The sequence below is a fragment of the Osmerus eperlanus genome, chromosome 10 (assembly GCF_963692335.1).
Source record: "Osmerus eperlanus chromosome 10, fOsmEpe2.1, whole genome shotgun sequence".
Classification (NCBI taxonomy): domain Eukaryota; kingdom Metazoa; phylum Chordata; class Actinopteri; order Osmeriformes; family Osmeridae; genus Osmerus; species Osmerus eperlanus.
This window is the reverse complement of record NC_085027.1, coordinates 17,812,497-17,832,894: the sequence shown is the minus strand read 5'-3', so window position 1 is coordinate 17,832,894 and position 20,398 is coordinate 17,812,497. Positions and strand designations below refer to the sequence as shown.

At 41.8% G+C, this 20,398-nt stretch overlaps 2 protein-coding genes across 2 annotated transcripts in view; both read left to right on the top strand.

Annotated features, from left to right (window-relative positions):
• The window catches only part of rlbp1a (retinaldehyde binding protein 1a), a 272,522-nt gene that overhangs the window by 179,237 nt on the left and 72,887 nt on the right, over positions 1-20,398 (top strand). The gene's annotated exons all lie outside the window — the stretch shown is intronic.
• Positions 83-20,398, top strand: part of syt7b (synaptotagmin VIIb) — a 106,893-nt gene continuing 86,577 nt past the window's right edge. Inside the window, exon 1 of the mRNA XM_062471916.1 lies at positions 83-162. The gene's annotated coding sequence lies outside the window, so the exon portion shown is untranslated. The remainder of the gene's footprint in view (positions 163-20,398) is intronic.

Genomic DNA, 20,398 nt, shown 5'->3' with positions numbered 1-20,398 from the left:
TCCACTCTTACCCCCTCTTGCTCTACTCCTCTATCCCTACACCTTTACTTCCCACTCGCTCTCTCTCTTTCGATCCCTCTAGGGGAAGAGGAACAAGCCTGGAGTTGAGGCAGCTAGCCCTCCAGACTCGGTGCGCGGTCGAGGGGAAAACAAAGCCATCAAGTAAGTGTTTAACATTGAGGGAGTGGAGGATGTTGTATGTTATTATTATTTATTTATTGGGATTTTCAAATTATTATACAGCAACAATTACAATTACAACAATACAGTAGTCAAGATCAACATTACATAGACATAACATATAAGTCAGGGAGTCAGGTGGCTGAGCGGTGAGGGAGTCGGGCAAGTAATCAGAAGGTTGCCAGTTCGATTCCTGGCTGTGCCAAATGACGTTGTGTCCTTGGGCAAGGCCCTTCACCCTACTTGCCTTGGGGGAATGTCCCTGTACTTACTGTAAGTCGCTCTGGATAGGAGCGTCTGCTAAATGACTCAATGTAAATGCAATGTATAATAACATACACAATAAAGTCAAGGTTATCAAAATGCCCACCCCCCACCTAAAAATAACTAAATATAAAAAATAAGACAACACAGGACTAGGCAGTGAGTACACAGGATGATTGTTCCTACAGAGCTGACATTTTAAGTTGAGCAATAGGAATGCGTAGAGATGATTTACATTGCAGGTAGCTGGATTTTATCTCTGACATGAGTGATAAAAGGGTTCCATAACTCAAAAAAACTCTTTACAGAGCCCCTTAATGAGTGTTTTATCTTTTCAAGTTTAAGAAAATACAGGACACCTTCAATCCAGTGTGTAAAAGTGGGAGGATGGGGATCTTTCCACTTGAGTAAGATTAAACGTCTGGCAATAAAAGTCACAAAAGCAAAGCAATCTAAATGTGTTTTTTACAATTTAAGATGGTCTGGGGAGGCACCAAAAATGGCCATGAATGGGCAAGGACTGATGGTTATATCCCCACCTATGCATTTTGAGAAAGCTTCAAAAATCAAAGACCAAAGGTTTTTAAGTTTGCTGCAAGCCCAAAACATGTGGGCATGAGTAGCAGGGGATGAATGGCATCGACTGCAGATGGGACTAATGTCTGGGAAGTGTCTTGAAAGTTTTAGGTTCGTCCAGTGTGAGCGGTGCAGAATTTTACATTGCATTAGGCTGTGCCTAGCACAAATCGATGAACCATGTACTTTTTGCAGGATAGAGAGCCACACATCGTCGGTAATGCTTTCACCTAAATCAAATTCCCAATTGGCTTTTAAAGATGGAAGCAGTGAGTGGTGCTACTGTGTAAACTTGTTGGATATTATGGAAATGATCCTCCTAAATGAGTCAGGTTGCTCTACAAGCACCTCAAATGGGTTGCATGGTGGCAGTGCTGGAAACACCGGTAGTGTTTTACGCAGAAAGTCTCTGACCTGAAGGTAGCGGAAGAAGTTACTTTTGGGGAGGTCAAATTGGCTACAGAGCTGGTCAAATGAGGAAAGAACACCGTCGGAGTAGAGGTCAAAGAAAGATTCAATACCTAATCTCTGCCAATTCAAAAACGACTTGTCTAACAAGGAAGGTGTGAAAACATGGTTTGAATGGATAGGAGCTTTTAAAGAGAAACATGTCCATCCAAAATGACGACGCATCTGTTTCCAGATCTTTAAGGTTGATCACACTATCTTATTTTTGGTAAATGCCATTGGGGATTCAGAGGTGGAGGAATACACCAATGCTGGCAAAGAGGAGGGTAGGCAAGATTAAGATTCAAGAACACACCATGATGGTGCATCAGCACCCGGATCGTCATACAGCCAATGTACAATTGGGCGTATATTAAAAGCCCAGTAGTATGCAAGAAAATCTGGAGCTGCCATACCACCAAGACATTTTGGATGTTGTAAGATACTTCTCGCTATGCGGGGAGCTTTGTTATGTCATACAAAAGATGAAATGACAGAATTTAGTTTGTGAAAGAATGATTTGGCAATGAATACAGGGATACATTGAAATAGATAAGTGAATTTGGGAAGAATGTTAATTCGAATGCAATTAATGTGGCCTGCAGCAGAGAATGGAAGGGGCCTTCAATGCTCAAGGTTAAGTTCAGTCTATTTGAGGAGAGGTGGAAAATTGGCAAAAAAGAGGTTGGAGAATTTATCCACAACATTGACACCTAGATATGTACATTTATTTGAAACCTTGAAAGACTGAGAACTGGATGTGTATTGATGGGCTGCCTCATTAATTGATGGCCAAGCCGCGAAGCAGCGAAGCCACCTTAAGTGTTTCTACCTTTTCTTATTATTATTACACATCTTCTGCCATGGGAGTCTATGTGGTGTATGGACTCAGGACCCTCTTATTAAGAGGTCTGAGACAGGTAGTGTCATTTGACCTCTAGGGAGCACTAAATAGGCAGGATTGTGCGTTGACCAATAACTGTTGATTTGTTTGTCTTATTTAAGTGATTCCTTTGTCTTGTGATATCTTAGTAGATCCCGTGTCTGACACATGTTAACTTGTGATACCAGCCGAATTGATGTGGCCCCCATTTTGAATGAATATAACAATTTTTCGCTACCTCTCCTATAAAGTTGTAGCCTGGTCCTAACCAGACTCTCGTACATTGCATTTGTACAGAGAGTCTGGCCCCGGTCCATTGACAAACGTTGACTTCCTTGTAGGCAGGTACTCTGTTGAAGTTTAAAACTATTGGATCTGCCCAGAGCCACTCTGATCTGCCATAACCAATCGCTAGCGTTCGCCTTAGCAAATTCCTTCACCACTACTGTAACAGAGCTAACTGCCGTAACTGGAAAATCAAACTGTTCCCGAACCCCGTGGGGAGGAGGGCCACAACATCATGGCCACCAACAAAACTCAGCAAAACTTGTTCTTGCTCCGGCTTTAGCTGTTGGATATTCGGCAGCGTTGCCACAACGGACCGAATGGCTTTGCTCGCATCTTTCTCCGCCGCCATTACGGAACAACAACACAAACTAGCACACAACATCAACGTCATCGTTCTCAGCCACTCCCTCTGTTCGCTGATTCGCCGGTAGAAAATCAATCTGAAAAATCTGACTTACGTACCTCATGGCCAGACCTATGTACAGAAGCAAAAATAAAATTGAGCGGAAGTACGTAGGAGGGCAGAGCCAGGCTAATAAAGTTGTTCAATCTTCACCAAATTTGGCACAGATCATCTTCAGACCAAGCCTCACAAAACACATCACATGTTTTTTTGATTTTGTAAACCTTTTGACTGGAACAGCCAATCAAAGTCGTCAACCAAGCCACCATAAAAGAAGTGAGGTCATATCTCAGCACCTCTTTACTGCATTGACACCATATTTGATATAAGGACTAGGGACCCTGTTCTAAAGAGGTCCAATAGGTCATGCCATTTCACCTCTAGGTGGTGCTGCAATAAGCAAACATTTTGCACCAATTATCTTCAGATCAAGCCTCACAAACGTTTTCACATGGTTTTTGATTTTCAAAACAGTTTTTCCGGTAAAGCTGATCAAAGTTGGCGATGAAGCCGCCAAAACAGGAAGTGAGATCATATCTCAGGAAATATTTGCTGAATTGACATCAAACTTGGTACAGGTGCTCGGGACCCTGTTCCAAAGAGGTCCACAAAAGGTTGTGTCATCTAATCGCTAGGGAGCGATTCCCTGTCTGACGCATGTTAACTTATGATACCAGCCGAATTGATGCCGCCATTTTGAATGAATTAATAAGACGTTTTTGTCCTACCCCTCCTACAAAATGTATCCAATATTCACCAAATTTGGCACAGATTATCTTCAGACCACAATCACCTTGACATGTCAAAATAGGACTGAATTACAGCTGTTTAAACTTGGGCCAAATCTGACAACCGCTTGCCAGTTGAAAAACTGCTTATATTTTTACACAGTAACTGAACACAGTAATTTCCAGCACTGAGAATAGCTCACTAGGATAAATTGGTGTCCTCGCAAGGGCAACATAAGAGGTTTGAATCCAGCCAACGAGCCTGCCATGTCACTGGTTTTCTGTTTAGCGAGACTGTAAGCCACTGCAAAGGAAGCCAGGTACAACGCAGTCACTAGCTACCTGTAGTCTAGCTGTATATAGTCATGGCAATCCTCACACAAACTATCAAAATTATTTTAGATTTTTGAAACGGTTTGATCGGTACAGCCAAAATCTGCGGCAAAGCCAGCAAACAGGAAGTTGGGTCGTATCAGCAAATCTTTGATGGATTCAAAGCTGTATTTACTCAGAACCCTGTTCTGAGGATGTCTAAAATGTTTTTCGTTCATTTTACCTGCTTTACCTGCTTGGCCACCTCATTGCTGCTTGCAGCTATATTTGGAAACAATTCACTCTTCTGTAAATTGAGTTTATAGCCTGAGAGATGATGAAATGTATCTAAAATGTTAAGCACATGTGGGAGAGATTGGGCTAGGTCTGAAATGTATAAAAGTTGGTCATCCGCATATAATGAAACTTTTTGTTCCTGACCCTCTCTCATAACACCTTTTATCAGTGAAGTCTGGCTCAGAGTAAGAGACAATGGCTCAATGGCCAAACCAAAGAGCAAAGGTGATAGTCGACAACCCTGTCTTGTACCACGGCCTATCTGAAAATATTTTGAAAAGGTGTTATTGGTACGAACTGAAGAGAGTGGAGAAGTATATAGTAATTTAACCCAAGAAATAAACATCTTGCCAAAACCAAACTTTTCAAGGGTGTAAAAAAGGTAGCTCCATTCAACCCTATCAAAAGCCTTTTCGGTGTCTAAGGACACTACATCTTCTGGAATGGGGGATTCAGATGGGTGGTATATGATGTTGAATAAACGCCTCACATTAAAAAATTTAAATCTGTTCCTGATGAAGCTTGTTTGGTCAGCTGATATAACACAAAAAGCTTGCGTATGCTGGTTTTCACGCACACTTTGTGATGTATAAAGATTTACTTGACGTGAGAATGTGCGGGCCGTCACGGAAAGTTTTGAGCAGACGTGAGAATGTGTGGACCGTCCGCAAAGTCTTGTCTGGCTCTGTAACGTGGCAAATTCGAACTGAAAAGTGCCGAAACTTACCAAACATTACAAAATAAAGTTTCCACTACTACGTTTATGATGTTGAATATTCAAAAAACATCAAAATAAAAGTTTGATCATTAATGTGGATGATCACATCAAAATGCCAAAACCCAAAACGGGAAATGCTATATAGCCTTCTGTTTAACCCTTTGACGCGTACGAACATACCGGTATGTCCAGTCCTGGCTGGTCCTTAAAGCGTCCTTAGAATGTCCAGTTTGGCTTATTGTGTAACAATAAAGTCTTCAAAATTAGACTATGTGTATATTATAAACATAAGTCTCGGTGTACTGTATATTTTGAGAAAGTTTACCTTTATTATCCATATGAAAACGTACAAACAAATTAGTTTAGCTAATGTTAGTTAACAGCTAACCAAAAATAACTCACGCTTTACTCACATCACCTAGTAAACCATGAAATTATCCATTTTCCTTGACTTGGCTATCACTTTCAACACATGTTACTTTTGTACAACCAAACAGAGGTCGAAATAATAGATATACGTTCACAAATATGCATCTAAAACATCCGACAAGCGTCTGTCTTTTGTCTCGTTTTGAGCTACTAGAGGCCATCTTTGATTTTTTTGTGTTCCGGCAACAAATGTGACCCTTGATGATGTACCACAATGAAACGAAACAACGTTCTTCCAGGACCTAGACATAACCTAGACAACTACAACAACTGCGTGGAATTAGGTCAATAAATATGGTCCAATAAGACAAGATGAATTTGTGACAAATGCCTCAAGACACCAAGAAGTGGGGATATTGTGAATGTAAACAAGTAAGCTAGTGCAAGGGAAACTGAATGTAAACATAACATACTAATACCATAATATGTGGACATCAGTTATTGAGGTAGCAGCCATATGCAAAAATATTGAGTGGAGTCTGATGATGTACAGGTGCGTGTGGGGTGCGTGGGGTTTGTCCATATTGCATGTGGCTTTGTGGAGGCAGCGTTAGGTATAGATGTTTGTGAGGGAGGGAAGAGAGACCCCGACTATCTTCTCGGCTGTCCTCACTATCCTCTGCAGAGTTGCGGTTCGAAGCGGTGCAGTTCCCAAACCAGGCCGTGATGCAGCTCCTCGGGATGCTCTCTATAGTCCCTCTATGCAATGTGGTGAAGATGTGGGATGGGAGATGGGTTTTCAGCCGCTGCTGGTACACCAAGGAATTAAGTGCTCAACGGTTTAGTTGATGTTCAGCAGGGAATAGTCGCTTTGTGCTGACCTTACTTGCTCGACACCTGAGAGAAGGCCATGTACTATACATGGACAATTTGTACAGCAGTGCAACCATCTTTCTACATTTTCTGTCTCTTGCTCTCCTGTGCGGGCCAACATTCACATTCACCTGTAAAATTAGAAAGGGAGATGTTTAATATATAGAAAACGGTCAACAGCATGCAGTCAAGTGGTATGACAAGAGGTGTGTTCAGTACCCTATGAAACATTACAATCATACATTACTGTCTTGTCAATTCAATAGGTTGTTATATTGAATAAGCATAAAGTCTGGTTTATTCTACATGTCGTCCATCAAGTAGCCCTAGCCTAGATTTTCCAAACAAATTACACTTGTTCTATCAACACGGAAAGTAATGGCAGTAGATGGTAGCAAGAGATCACAAAACCTAGCCATCAATTTAGAATGGATGTCTGCATTATTGTGTTTGCTCTAATTAGACTAAACATAGCAAGTTACGAGATAGCTAGCAAAAACATCAGATCGTGGAAAACAACAAGTCATGCTTTCGTCTCAATATCATGCCACTGGTATGTGTATAATTTGTGGTTATAAATAATGTACTCTCTCAAGGTTTTCCCAGAAAAGTAGAAGCCAACCAAAAAGGTTTGAAGGTATCCAAGCAGCATGAGCTTGCTTGATCGCCTTTCGTCAAGGGGTCTGGGAGTCATTCTCCAGTCTCGCCTATGGCTCACATGGTTGACAATCATCAGTTGTTGATAATTTACTAGGCTATGTTACGTTGTTTGTGTGGTCGGATTATAATGAGTACAAAATAATGCAGGTGTATCAAGTCAGACTAATGTGCTAGGATTGTAATGCACCGTTTTATTTTTGTTTTGCTGGTTTCCAGTAACTTATTTTGAGAACACGGTCTGGTTTCCAACTCCGTAGGTTTACGAGATGGAAGAGAGAACAAAACGATGTATAGCAATCAAGTTAGACTGACTGGGTGTATCTGAATTATTTTGTATTCGTTATAATCCGACCACAACGTAACATAGCCTAGTAAATTAGCAACAGCTAACTTGTTGATTGACACTTTACTACACTACGAGCTAGCTAGTTTGGCAAAAACATCACCTTGTGAAATACAACAGTTGCTTTCATCTCAGTATCGTGCAAAATATATGGGTGGTATAATTAGAGTTATACAAATACTTCTGGCATCAGAATAATAGCCAAAACTTTGAAGGTCTCGCTAGTCCCCTGAAGCGGAAGAAATACGTAAAGAGAAGGTGGGATAAACAAAATAACCAATGAATTGAGTAGTTGTCACTAATACGGGGTGCAAACTAGGTCACTTTCAAATGCGAATCAAGAAATGGTGAACTTGTATAGAAATTCGTAATAATCAATTTCTGGAACGTTGAGATTATAACAAACTCACGCTCATAAATAACTCGTTAAGGGTTAATCCGCCACCACTTAATAACTTCTGTTAAAACTTGAGGGTGTCAAACGAACAACAAAATCACTGCATGTCACGCATGCAGTGATTTTGCATGTCACGCTAACTAGGCCGTAAAGTGAACCCTGTTATCGTTTCAACCCGCTCCACAGTCTGGCATCTACACATCTACAGTCTGAAGCGAGACTATCTTGCTCCTCCCTTCCCCCCCCCCCCCCCCCCCACCGACATCTGTGGTTTGGTCTCTGCCTGGGTCATGACCAAGGATGTCTCCTGGCCAACACAATCTGCATAGGGAGAATCGGACTGATTGTGGCCTAGGTCGAGGGCGCCAACCCAGACCTACTCACACATTAACTTTCACCTACTACAGATATCACCACCCCCCCCACCCCCATCCAACGCCTTCGCCTGTTTTTGTAAATGTTGTTGTACTTATATGCTGAGGTTTTTTTTTTCCTCCTCTTTCCTCATGTTTACCTTGTCTTGTCTTGTGTATTAGAAACTGCAAGTGGCAGCTCGGAACTAAGATGGATTCGAGAGACCGCGGCTAGTTTAGATCAACACTTGTATTATTGTTTTGTTGATTTTATGTAAAGCACTTTGAGCTGCAATTCTTGTATGAAAAGTGCTATATAAATAAAGTCTTACTTACTTACTTACACAATCTTTAGCTCATAAAAAAGAACGAGTCCTGCTTAGCTACCAAAAAAAAGTTTGTCGATGAAATTCCAGTCGATTGTCGATGCGTCTATGTTTTATGCAGAACTAGTTTCTTCAGAGCGTAATAGGATTTTGGTGGCACGGTTCGACACTTGATCCTTCTACACCAATAAGGTAGCTGCTTTTTGTCAATATGGATGGATATGGCTGTCAAATAGAGGATGGGACCTTGCACGTTAGTGTTTCCTATGTTTATTTTGCCGTGGCGGCCCGCCACGACTACATTTCTGCCGCCATGGTATCAGAAATAGGGCTGTACAAAATCTTAGGACGTCTATGTGATTGTTAGAGTGCATGTCGGAGAATAGCATGGATACGTGCTTCACACCACAGTTGAGATTGTGCGTCTTTGAGAAGTCGTATAGCTAACTTGTCAGTTAATTTAAGCCTGTTATTGTATTAGTCTATATTCTTGCTAATTTAAATTAAGTTAACTGGTGATCTGTATTATTCCCCTGCTAGCTAAATTGCACATGTCTGTTGATTCGATAGCGATTGCTGCCTTTGCTTACGTTTGTATTTTCGGTGCATTACTATGCAGAAGTAGTTTTAATTAATAAATAGTGGGTTTATTGTTATTATTTGCTACAGATTGCTTAGCCTATCAAGCTCAAATGAAGCAGACAGTGTACATGCTTTCGAGTACCTTAATCGATAGGCTACTGACCAACGTCAATTATTAATACGTCAATTAATAATTGGCAGCATTTATGCCATTTATAACATACTTTATGAGTGGAAGGTCTCTAAGTAGCCTAACCTTATTGCTTTAGGGGAAATAGTACGAAAATATGTGCAATATTGCATTAGTTATTAAACTAGGCTATTACATTAACCTGGGGGGGGGGACAGACAGACTTATGTCGTTGTTGTAACATTCATTCATTCTTCCACAAATGAAAACACTGATCAACCATAAAAACAATCGTAATGAAAAATATGAAATATGATATATAAAACTGTACAAAACAGAATAAGGAATAACAGATTAAGGACACTCAGTCCTCACTGTCAGTGTCAGGACAGTTATCTCCCAGTTCCTCAGTTTCTTTTGTGTTGGCACAATTACAACAACGACATAAGTCTGTGCAACACAGTCCTGCAGAAAAACATGAACATCTGCCTGTCTCACACGCACTTTTGCAGCCGCAGTGTATCACATGCAAAACACTGTCAGGGGCCGAATTTCTGTTACGTGCAAGGTCCCATCCACTATTTGCCAAACATATCCATCCATGTTGACAAAAAGCAGCTACCTTATTGGTGTAGAACGATCACGTGTCAAACCGTGCCACCAAAATCCTATTACGCTCTGAAGAAACTAGTTCTGCATAAAACATAGACGCAACGATAATCGACTGGAATTTCAGCGACAAACTTTTTTTTGGTAGCTTAGCACAAATCGTTCTTTGTTCTTCCTCAGAAGTAGCGAAATTTGGGCAGATCGTAAAGTTTTGGGAAGAATGCCTGAAACAAGAGACTCAGTGAACATGTTGTGAAGCAGAGGAATGAGCTTTGCAGAAAATGTTTTGAAAAACTCAACTGGGAATCTATCAGGCCCAGGACTCTTACCACTTTGTATAGCCATAATAGCTTCCTGCACCTCTTCTGCAGTGATTGGTCTATCAAGATTTTCAGCTGTGTCCTCTGATAGTTTTGGTATGGAAAGATTAGCAAAAAATGTTAACAGGTCATCAGTGGTAGGTTGCTGTTCTGAAGTATAGAGTGATACATAAAAATTCCTGAAAGCGTTATTAATTTCTTGGGGATCCCTAGTAAGGCCACTGCTTGTGTTGGCAATGACTCGTGAAGCAGCAGATTGGCGAAGTTGGTATGCCAAAAGACTAGGGATGCTCCGATCTGATCGGCGCCGATCCATATCGGCCGATATTCTCATTATTGGTTTTGATCGGCGTTCTCAAAACGGCCGATCAGATGACATAAAATCTGCGAGAACTACTATCAGAGACGTTTCAATAAAACTTTAGATTGGCATTTCAAGCCGCCAGTGGTAAGAAATGATTCTTTAACCTTTAGATGCGTGAGTTCTAAATATTTCCAACGCTTCAACCAGATTTAATTTTCTAAAACGGAAGCTAGCTAGCTTTAGTTAGCTTCCTTTACCTAGCAACCTAGCATAATACTCGTAGCAATGCTACTACCTGCTAGTGTTACTTGTTAGCCTCCTAATTGTAAATTTTGAAGCCATACTATAGCGTTTGTCATAGTTTTTGTCTATCGGAAAATAGTCGGTTGAAATGTTCAGAATCGCACATGTGCGACGTTACATGTTACATGTGCGCTCGATCCAAGATGGCGCCGATGATGGCTGCCTCGGTTGCTAGGTGCGCTCTGTTTTGTCTTGTTTTGTCTGTTAATTCAGTGTTCTGCCAAGATTTCCGGGGTTCTCTAACAAGAGAAGTACTTCTAAACATCAGGACTACAACTCCTGTGGATTTGTTTCCCACTTTTCTGCTTCCAGCGGCAGATTTAGTGGGAATTCTAGCCAGTGCCGCGCTAGGCTTTGCTCATGCAGTGAAACGCCGTAGAAGGGGAAAGCGAGCGGGAGCGTTAGTTCGGCTTTGCAGACGTGGAATCCGAACAGTGCTTCCAAGTTTTTTCCTCTCCAACGTACGTTCACTGTGCAATAAAATGGCCGAACTTCAGCTACTGATGGTGAAAAACAGAGACTTTCTTTCATCTTCGGTTTTGTGCTTCACGGAGACATGGCTGTGCGTTTTGATCCCGGACACTGCATTACATCTGGCAGGCTTTCAACTCGTGAGAGCTGACCGGGACATTGCACTCTCCGGCAAAACCAAAGGCGGTGGTATTTGTTTCTACATCAGCAGTGGCTGGTGTGTAGATGTGACAGTGATTCTGCAACATTGTTCTCCGGATCTGGAATCATTTTTTATAAACTGTAAACCTTTTTACTCGCCACGAGAATTTGCGTCACTCATTTTGGTCGGAGTTTACATGGCACCGGGTCCACAGGTTAAAGAGGCCCAACGCATGCTCGCCGACCAGATTCTGAGTGTGGAGCGAGCAAACCCGGATTCCTTTGTTATCGTACTCGGCGACTTTAACAAAGGTAATCTCAGCCACGAACTCCCTAAATACAGACAATTCATCAAATGCCCAACCAGAGAAGAGAACACTCTGGATCACTGCTACACTACAGTCAGTAGAGCCTACCATGCCGTCCCTCGTGCAGCACTGGGTCACTCTGACCATACCATGGTCCATCTGATTCCTGCATAGAGGCAGAAATTAAAGCTCTGTAAACCTGTTGTGAGGACAAAACAGTGGACCAGTGAGGCTATGGAGGATCTGCGGGCGTGCTTGGACTATACTGACTGGGATATGTTCACGACTGCTACCAATAGTCTGGATGAACTCACAGAGGCTGTGACATCATACATCAGCTTCTGTGAGGACTGCTGTATTCCAACACGCACCAGGGTGAACTTCAACAACGACAAGCCCTGGTTCTCAGCAGAGCTCAGAAGGTTGAGGTCAGAGAAGGAGGAAGCATTTCGGAGTGGGGATAGAGACAGATTCAAGGAGTCGAAGAACAGGTTTAGCAAGGCGGTGAGAGAGGCTAAACGACTGTACTCAGAGAGACTGAAGCGTAAGTTCTCTGCTAACGACTCTGCTTCTGTCTGGAGAGGGCTCAGGCAGATCACCAACTACAAGCCCAGAGCCCCCCACTCCACTAACGACTCCCGCCTGGCCAACGACCTGAATGAGTTCTACTGTAGATTTGAAAGACAATTGGACTGTCCTGATCTACCCCTTCCCACCCACGGGGCCTCCTCCCTCACCCCCTCTACAGTGACAACTCTCTCCATTCAGGAGGGTGAAGTTAACAGACTTTTCAAGAGGCAGAACCCCCGCAAAGCAGCTGGGCCGGACTCTGTCTCTCCTGCCACCCTCAAGCACTGCGCTGACCAGCTGTCTCCGGTGTTCACCTACATCTTTAACACCTCCCTGGAGACATGCCATGTGCCAGCCTGTCTCAAGTCCTCCACCATCATCCCTGTGCCCAAAAAGCCAAGGCCAACAGGACTCAATGACTACAGACCTGTCGCCCTGACCTCTGTGGTAATGTGGTCTTTTGAGCGCCTTGTGCTGGCACACCTCAAAGCCATCACAGACCCTTTCCTGGACCCACTGCAGTTTGCCTACAGAGCCAACAGATCTGTGGATGACGCCGTTAACATGGCCCTCCACTTCACCCTACAGCACCTGGACTCCCCAGCATCCTATGCCAGGATCCTGTTTGTGGACTTCAGCTCTGCCTTCAACACCATCATCCCTGCCCTGCTTCAGGACAAGCTCTCCCAGCTGAACGTGCCCGACTCCACCTGCAGGTGGATCACAGACTTCCTGTCTGACAGGAAGCAGTGCGTTAAGCTGGGAACACAAGTCTCTGACTCCCGGTCCATCAGCACCGGATCTCCTCAGGGCTGCGTCCTTTCCCCTCTGCTCTTCTCCCTGTACACCAACAGCTGCACCTCCAGTCATCCGTCTGTCAAACTTCTGAAGTTTGCGGACGACACCACCATCATTGGGCTCATCTCTGACGGGGATGAGTCTGACTATATGTGGGAAGCTGACAACCTGGTGACCTGGTGTAGCCAGAACAACTTGGAGCTCAATGCTCTTAAGACAGTGGAGATGGTTGTGGACTTCAGGAAGAATACAGCCCCACTCACCCCCATCACCCTGTGCGACTCCCCAGTCAACACTGTGGAGTCCTTCCGCTTCCTGGGCACCATCCTCTCCCAGGACCTCAAGTTGGAACTGAACATTAGCTCCATCACCAAAAAAGCACAACAGAGGATGTACTTCCTACGGCAGCTGAAGAAATTCAACCTGCCAAAGACAATGATGGTGCACTTCTACACAGCCATCATTGAGTCCATCCTCACCTCTTCCATCACCGTCTGGTACGCTGCTGCCAAGGACAAGAGCAGACTACAGCGTATCATCCGCACTGCTGAGAAGGTGATCGGCTGCAATCTGCCTACCCTCGAGGACCTGCACACCTCGAGGACCCTGAGGCGTGCGAGGAAGATTGTGGCCGACCCCTCCCACCCTGGTCACTCCTTGTTCCAGCTACTCCCCTCTGGCAGAAGGCTGCGGTCCATCAGGACCAAAACCTCACGCCATAAGAACAGTTTCTTTCCATCTGCTACTAAGGACTCCCATTGACATTCATTCACTTATTTAACTATAAGTCCATCTAATGGCAATTCAGTATGCATAAGCCACTTTATCTCAGTATCCGACTGCACTATGTTGACCATTCACGCTGCTCATTATTCTTATTTTTATATATATTTTATTTTATATTTAAATTGTTGCATTCTTAGATTGTTTAGTTCTTAGAAATAGTTAAACTTTTGTACTTTTACTTAATTTAAGATCTGTATATGTTTAGTGTTTTGCACCTCCCTGCCACAGTAAATTCCGTGTTTGTATAACATACATGGCGAATAAACCGAATTCTGATTCTGATTACTCTGTGAGACCCGCATTCGGACAGCCACTGCTTTTTGGAAGGCCAATAAAGACCGCTTTCCTGCTCTTGCACAAGCAGCATGAGTCTTCCTCTCCGCACCTTGTACAAGTGTAGATAGCGAACACATTTTCAGCACAGCAGGACATATTTTAGATGAGAAGAGGAACAGGTTGACTCCTAAAAATGCTGATATGCTTATATTTATCAAGGCAAATCTGCCAGTGATGCTGCTTAATCAGAAGTAAGGTTTGAATTCTCTAGTATGCCCCCTCTCCGAGTGAGTGAGTGTGTGAAGTGAGTGAAGTGAGAGAGTGAATGAAGTATTTTATGGAAGCAAATTGTTACCAAAATTCAAATGAAAATGCATTTCCAGAAATGCATTTGCATTTTAAGAATGTGGCTGCATTTTTTGACTCATAAATGAAATTAGTAATCAATCATCCTATTTGCATTGTAATTTTCTTCTTCAAGAGTGCTCAATCTTTCACTTAATTAAAATGAAAAAGAAATAGACATTTGAGATTTAATTTTCAAAACATGCCCCAGCAAATAGATACCAAAATTCAATTTGAGAAGGAAAATTTGAAAATTTCCAGAAATGCATTTTCATTTTCAAGAACGTGGCTGCAAAATCGTGACCACAATTCAAATTCAAATGCATTTCCAGAAATGCATTTTCATTTTCAAGAACGTGGCTGCAAAATCGTGACCACAATTCAAATTCAAATGCATTTCCAGAAATGCATTTTCATTTTAAGAACGTGGCTGCAAAATCGTGACCACAATTCAAATTCAAATGCGTTTCCAGAAATGCATTTTCATTTTAAGAACGTGGCTGCAAAATCGTGACCACAATTCAAATTCAAATGCATTTGCAGAAATGCAAAATGAACGAAAAAGCATTCTGAGCGGCGCAGCAGAGTGACGTCAGTAGCCGCTCTTCTTTAGCTCCCTGCTGACCGAGCTATCCATCTTGTTCGGTAGGGGGCGGTGTGCACATCTGCATTGCATTACATTGCAAATGTGCCGGGAAATTGATTGAATTGCCGGGTCTTTAGAGCAGCGTTTCCCAACCGGTGCCCACCGGTCCGCGGACCGGTACCGGTCCGTAGGTCATTTCGTACCGGGCCGCACAAAAAATAATTAATAACATTATTTCCTTTTAATTGATTATCAGAGTCTGAAAGACGTTTTATTCTGAAAAATTACCTGATTCTCTCCTTCTCCGCGGGCCTTTTCCCCTGAGCAAAAAAGCTCTGCAAAGACGTGTGTTTACTCATTTTTTAGCAAGTTTGTGGGCTTTATTGAACTGTATCATGCGCGTCTCTTCCTCTTGACACATGACAAGTGATAGTTACCACTCAATGAAGCCTGTTTGAGACAACAACTCTATCGGTGTTTTGGATGAAGGCTATCCTGAGATCGCCACTAAAGCACTGAAAACCATTTCCATTTCCATTTCCAACATCAAGCGGGATTTTCTGCCGTGACAGCAATCAAACAAAATTTTGGAATAGGCCTGAACTGGATATAAGGAACGCACTTTGGGTGTCACTGTCGTAGCTTATAGTCACACACAACAGTGGGACTGACACATCGAAAGCTAGCTAGTAACAATATAACGATGGAAAACCAGGCTAAGAAACTTAAAGATGGGTCAATTGAAAAAACGGCTGTTTATTTTACATAAAACTCAAAAAACTATTTTTCGCTCAAATCAGCTAAACTATTTTTCTCGCGCGCTCGCATTAGGTGTGGAAGTCACTAACTAGGATCACATCAAACCCAGAATGTACATGCATTAGCAGCGCAGCTGTCCAGGGCCTACCTTTCCTCCCAGTCCATTCTGCCGGTCCGTGAAAATATGTCTTACATGAAAGCGGTCCGTGGCGCAAAAAAGGTTGGGGACCGCTGCTTTAGAGGACGCATCACAGACCATGGCGCTCCCTCAAATTGTGCAAACACTGTTAGAATTAGCTGAACAGGTAGAATCAAGTCATAGAGAGCTTGGCTGCATACTCTGCCGTCACAGATTTACACATTAATAGTAGCTCTGCCACTGTTTTATTCATTGTTTGATATCAAGTTGCTCAGTCTGTGATGCGTCCTCTAAAGACCCGGCAATTCAATCAATTTCCCGGCACATTTGCAATGTAATGCAATGCAGATGTGCACACCGCTCCCTACCAAACAAGATGGGTAGCTCGGTCAGCAGGGAGCTGAAGAAGAGCGGCTACTGACGTCACTCTGCTGCGCCGCTCAGAATGCTTTTTCGTTCATTTTGCATTTCTGCAAATGCATTTGAATTTGAATTGTGGTCACGATTTTACAGCCATGTTCTTAAAATGAAAATGCATTTCTGGAAATGCATTTGAATTTGAATTGTGGTCACGATTTTGCAGCCACGTTCTTAAAATGAAAATGCATTTCTGGAAATGCATTTGAATTTGAATTGTGGTCACGATTTTGCAGCCACGTTCTTAAAATGAAAATGCATTAATGCATTTTCATTTTCAAATTTTACATTTCAAATTGAATTTTGGTATCTATTTGCTGGGGCATGTTTTGAAAATTAAATCTCAAATGTCTATTTCTTTTTCATTTTAATTAAGTGAAAGATTGAGCACTCTTGAAGAAAATTAAAATGCAAATAGGATGATTGAATACTAATTTCATTTATGAGTCAAATAATGCAGCCACATTCTTAAAATGCTAATGCATTTCTGGAAATTCATTTGCATTTGAATTTTGGTAACGATTTGCTTCCATAGTATTTGAGAGTGAGTGAGACACTATACAGATAGATATACATGTTTAGTTTTTTTGTTTAATTGCTGACTTCCTGTGCACCTTCAATCTTTATTCTGTATGTTATCTCCTCCTAAATGCAGACTAATCGACTTGAAACTGACTGACTTGAAACATTGTATATTTGGCTATAGCCTGTTTCTGTTGCAGTTAAGTTTGTATTATTATTTTTCCACAGGAAAGCTACTGTATAAGCTCCAAGTTCTCTTGAGAGCCTCTAGAGAGTGGAATGTTGCACATGTGATTCTATTGTTGTGATTTTTATTTAAAGATTAATATTTGTATTATTATTTACACATTTTATATTAAGCGAGAGAGCTTCAACACTGGAATGTTGCACGTTCCCTGCAATAGAACGGATGGTTGTCAATTCAGGGGGTCAGATGGCTGAGCAGTTAGGGAGTCGACACCGTGATCTGTATTATCGGATCGGCAGATACTGATTTCAGTGATTGGTGATCGGCACCAAAAAACCTGATCGGAGCATCTCTACAAAAGACGGCTAGGTTTATCACCGTACTCATAGTAGGTGTGTCTAGATTTCAAGATCATTTCTTCTGCATTAATTGTGCTGAGATTTTCAAATTCTGTTTTGAGGAGGAGCTTCTCCTTATACAAAGCAGGGGAGGGAGATTGAATGTATTGACTTTCTAGACTCTGAATGCGGTGCATGAGATTGGTGAGAGTAAAAGACCGCATCTGCTTATCGTATGCTACACAAGATATTAGTTGGCCTCTCATGTAGGCTTTAAACGCTTCCCATAATGTACTATGATTCGTTCCACCAGTAGCATTCGTGTCAATAAAGAAATCAATTTGTTATGATATATATTCAGCAAAGTCTGAGTCAGATAGGAGAGATGTATTAAGTCTCCAAGGTGGGCGAGATGTAGATTTGTGGACAAAGTTAATGGCCATTAAGAGGGGTGAATGATCTGAGATAACCCTAGCATGGTAGCTACAGCTTTGAATAAGTGGAAGTAATTTATTGTCAACAAGAAAATAGTCTATACGTGTATATGTGTGATGGACAGGAGAAAAAAATTAATAACCTTGAGCATTGGGGTTCAGGCGTCGCCATATGTCTGCCAGACCATAATTATTGAGGTGCATATTCATAACTTTTGCAGATTTCGAAATAGAATATTTTTTCCTAGCAGATGAATCCAGAGATTGAAGGCAACAATTCAAATCACCAGCTATAATCACCAGATCAGTGTCAATATTTGGCAAAGTAGAGAAAAACTTTACAAAAAACTGCTCATCATCATGGTTGGGGCCATAAACATTGGCTAGTATCAGTGGAGTCTCATATAACGTCCCTGTAACAATGACATAGCGCCCATTACGGTCTGCTATGACATTTGATGAAACAAAAGGTACTGAAGGATGAATTAAAATAGCAACACCTCTTGCTTTACTATTAAATATAGAATGAAGAGAGAGACCCATCGTCAAGGCCGGACTTACCATTGGGCTTGAATGGGCTCCAGCCCATGGGCCCCGCCCTGTAGGGGGCCCCGCCCGTTTACATTTACGTGCAGTGGAGGACTGAGCTATTTATTAGCCAGAAAGCTAAGTTATGCTAGCAAGATTCATAGGCAATAACATTGTGTACGGTTGACAAACAGTAAATATAATTTGACAATATGTTGGACAAGAAGACCAACTAGCTAAACAGCCATGTCATTGTCCCCAAATCAATATAAAGATTTTCACGAACAAGGTATCGGACATATACTACTAGTACTAAGCTACAGTACGGCCGCAGCTTGTGTACTGTAGCGAGTTGAATAGCAAATGGATGTGAGATGATCGTATCAAAGTTGACATATTCTCCAAACAGTAATTCTAATTTGACCGTATGTTTAACAACAATACTAGCCAGCTATCCAGCCATGTCATTGTCCCCAAATCAAGATTTTTACAAACAAAATAATTGGCATGTCGTGTTGGCCGCAGCCTGTCTGAATTGACTAGCGAGGTGAATAGCTAATGGCATGTGAGATTAGCGGTTACATGACACTGACACCGTAAATTCAGAAAAGTAACATTTTCCAAATAGGTTAAAAAAATATTGAAGTCACTCATTGTTGTAATTACATGTTAGCTTGTTAAAGTCTTTCAAAATTGTAAACGGAGGCTTTGACTGTTGTTATGGTTAGCTAGTTATTTCAGACACTTTGTACAGGCTCAAAGAGTATAGTTTTTTGCTCATACTATAGCCAGTGCAATAATTTAGAATGGTGAAAAGACAGTTTTGCTGGAACTACTTAGTAGGTGTACATTATCATCTGGTAATGGACTCCCCTGCAGCCAATCAGAATCGAGTATTCACCCAGACATTCACCAGATATAATGACTTAAAATATTTGTCATTGAATCGTTCATTCAGGAGATTCGTTCAAAAATGCTGATTCGTCCATGAAACAAATTAAGTATTTGAGTGAGTAATTGAATCATTCATTCAAACCACGTTTTTTTTTTTATAATTCAGATTATTTTAACATTTTAAATAGACTTCAGCAATTAACATAAATAATGTTATTTTGTTTAGTTGTTTGTTCAGAATTGTGATCTCTATTGTATTCTCAATTTATCCAGAACATACATAGCTTGTGTATGTATCATTTTGTTCTATTTAAAGTCATGTATAGAAGGTAGGGCCCGAAAATGACTCAAGCCAAGGGGCCCCCACCCCCCTAAGTCCTGCCCTGCCCATCGTCTGCGTAATTTAGTGTGGTCAGAGATGTTCAAGTGAGTTTCCTGGATAAACGCAATTTGAGCTCCTACATTTTCCAGATGAGAAAGAACCTTGTTGAGTTTTGTGGGCTTTCCCAAGCCTCTTACATTCCAGCTAACAAAGGAAATACGCCTACTTGCTACGTTTCTAGCCAGGCTGTTAGCCATACTCTAGAACATGAGAGTGTAACAGTAGTACAGTTGAGTGAAATACAACACTGCAGTATCTCATAAGCCTAGACATATAAAAAAATATAAAAAACACATAGTCCCACCCAGCTCGTACACCTCCATGAACTTAGTGTAATTATCCCCATAAGGAAAGTGAACTTTAGATCGATCCGTCAGTCACTAGTAACTAGTAAGAGAAAAAAAAATAAGCAAACTGAGGCAAGTATCCAGTATAGTTAACAGATAAAAACAACCTAAGAGTTTAAATTCCCTAATTTTCCTTCAAATAAGCATTGGAACTGAAAATCTAAATGTTATTAATCACAGCATCAAAATGACCGAAACAATTCAACTGAGTTTAACATCAAAGCCAACGCTAGCTCACTATCAAACGGCAAACAAAGATGAGACAAACTACCGTCAGAGTCCAAATTAATAATCCCCCGCAACTGCCTCGGTTTCTTCATGTATCTCAGCGTCAGGAACCTTTGAGACAACATAGTCCATTGCCAGCTGAGGGTCGCAGAACACATGCTCCTTTTCCCCAGGCAGAGTGATGCAAAACTTCGCAGGCAGACGAAATCCAAAGCGAGCCCCTTTGATAGCATGTAGCCGCTTCTTCACATCCCCGAATACAGCCCTCCTTTTTGCT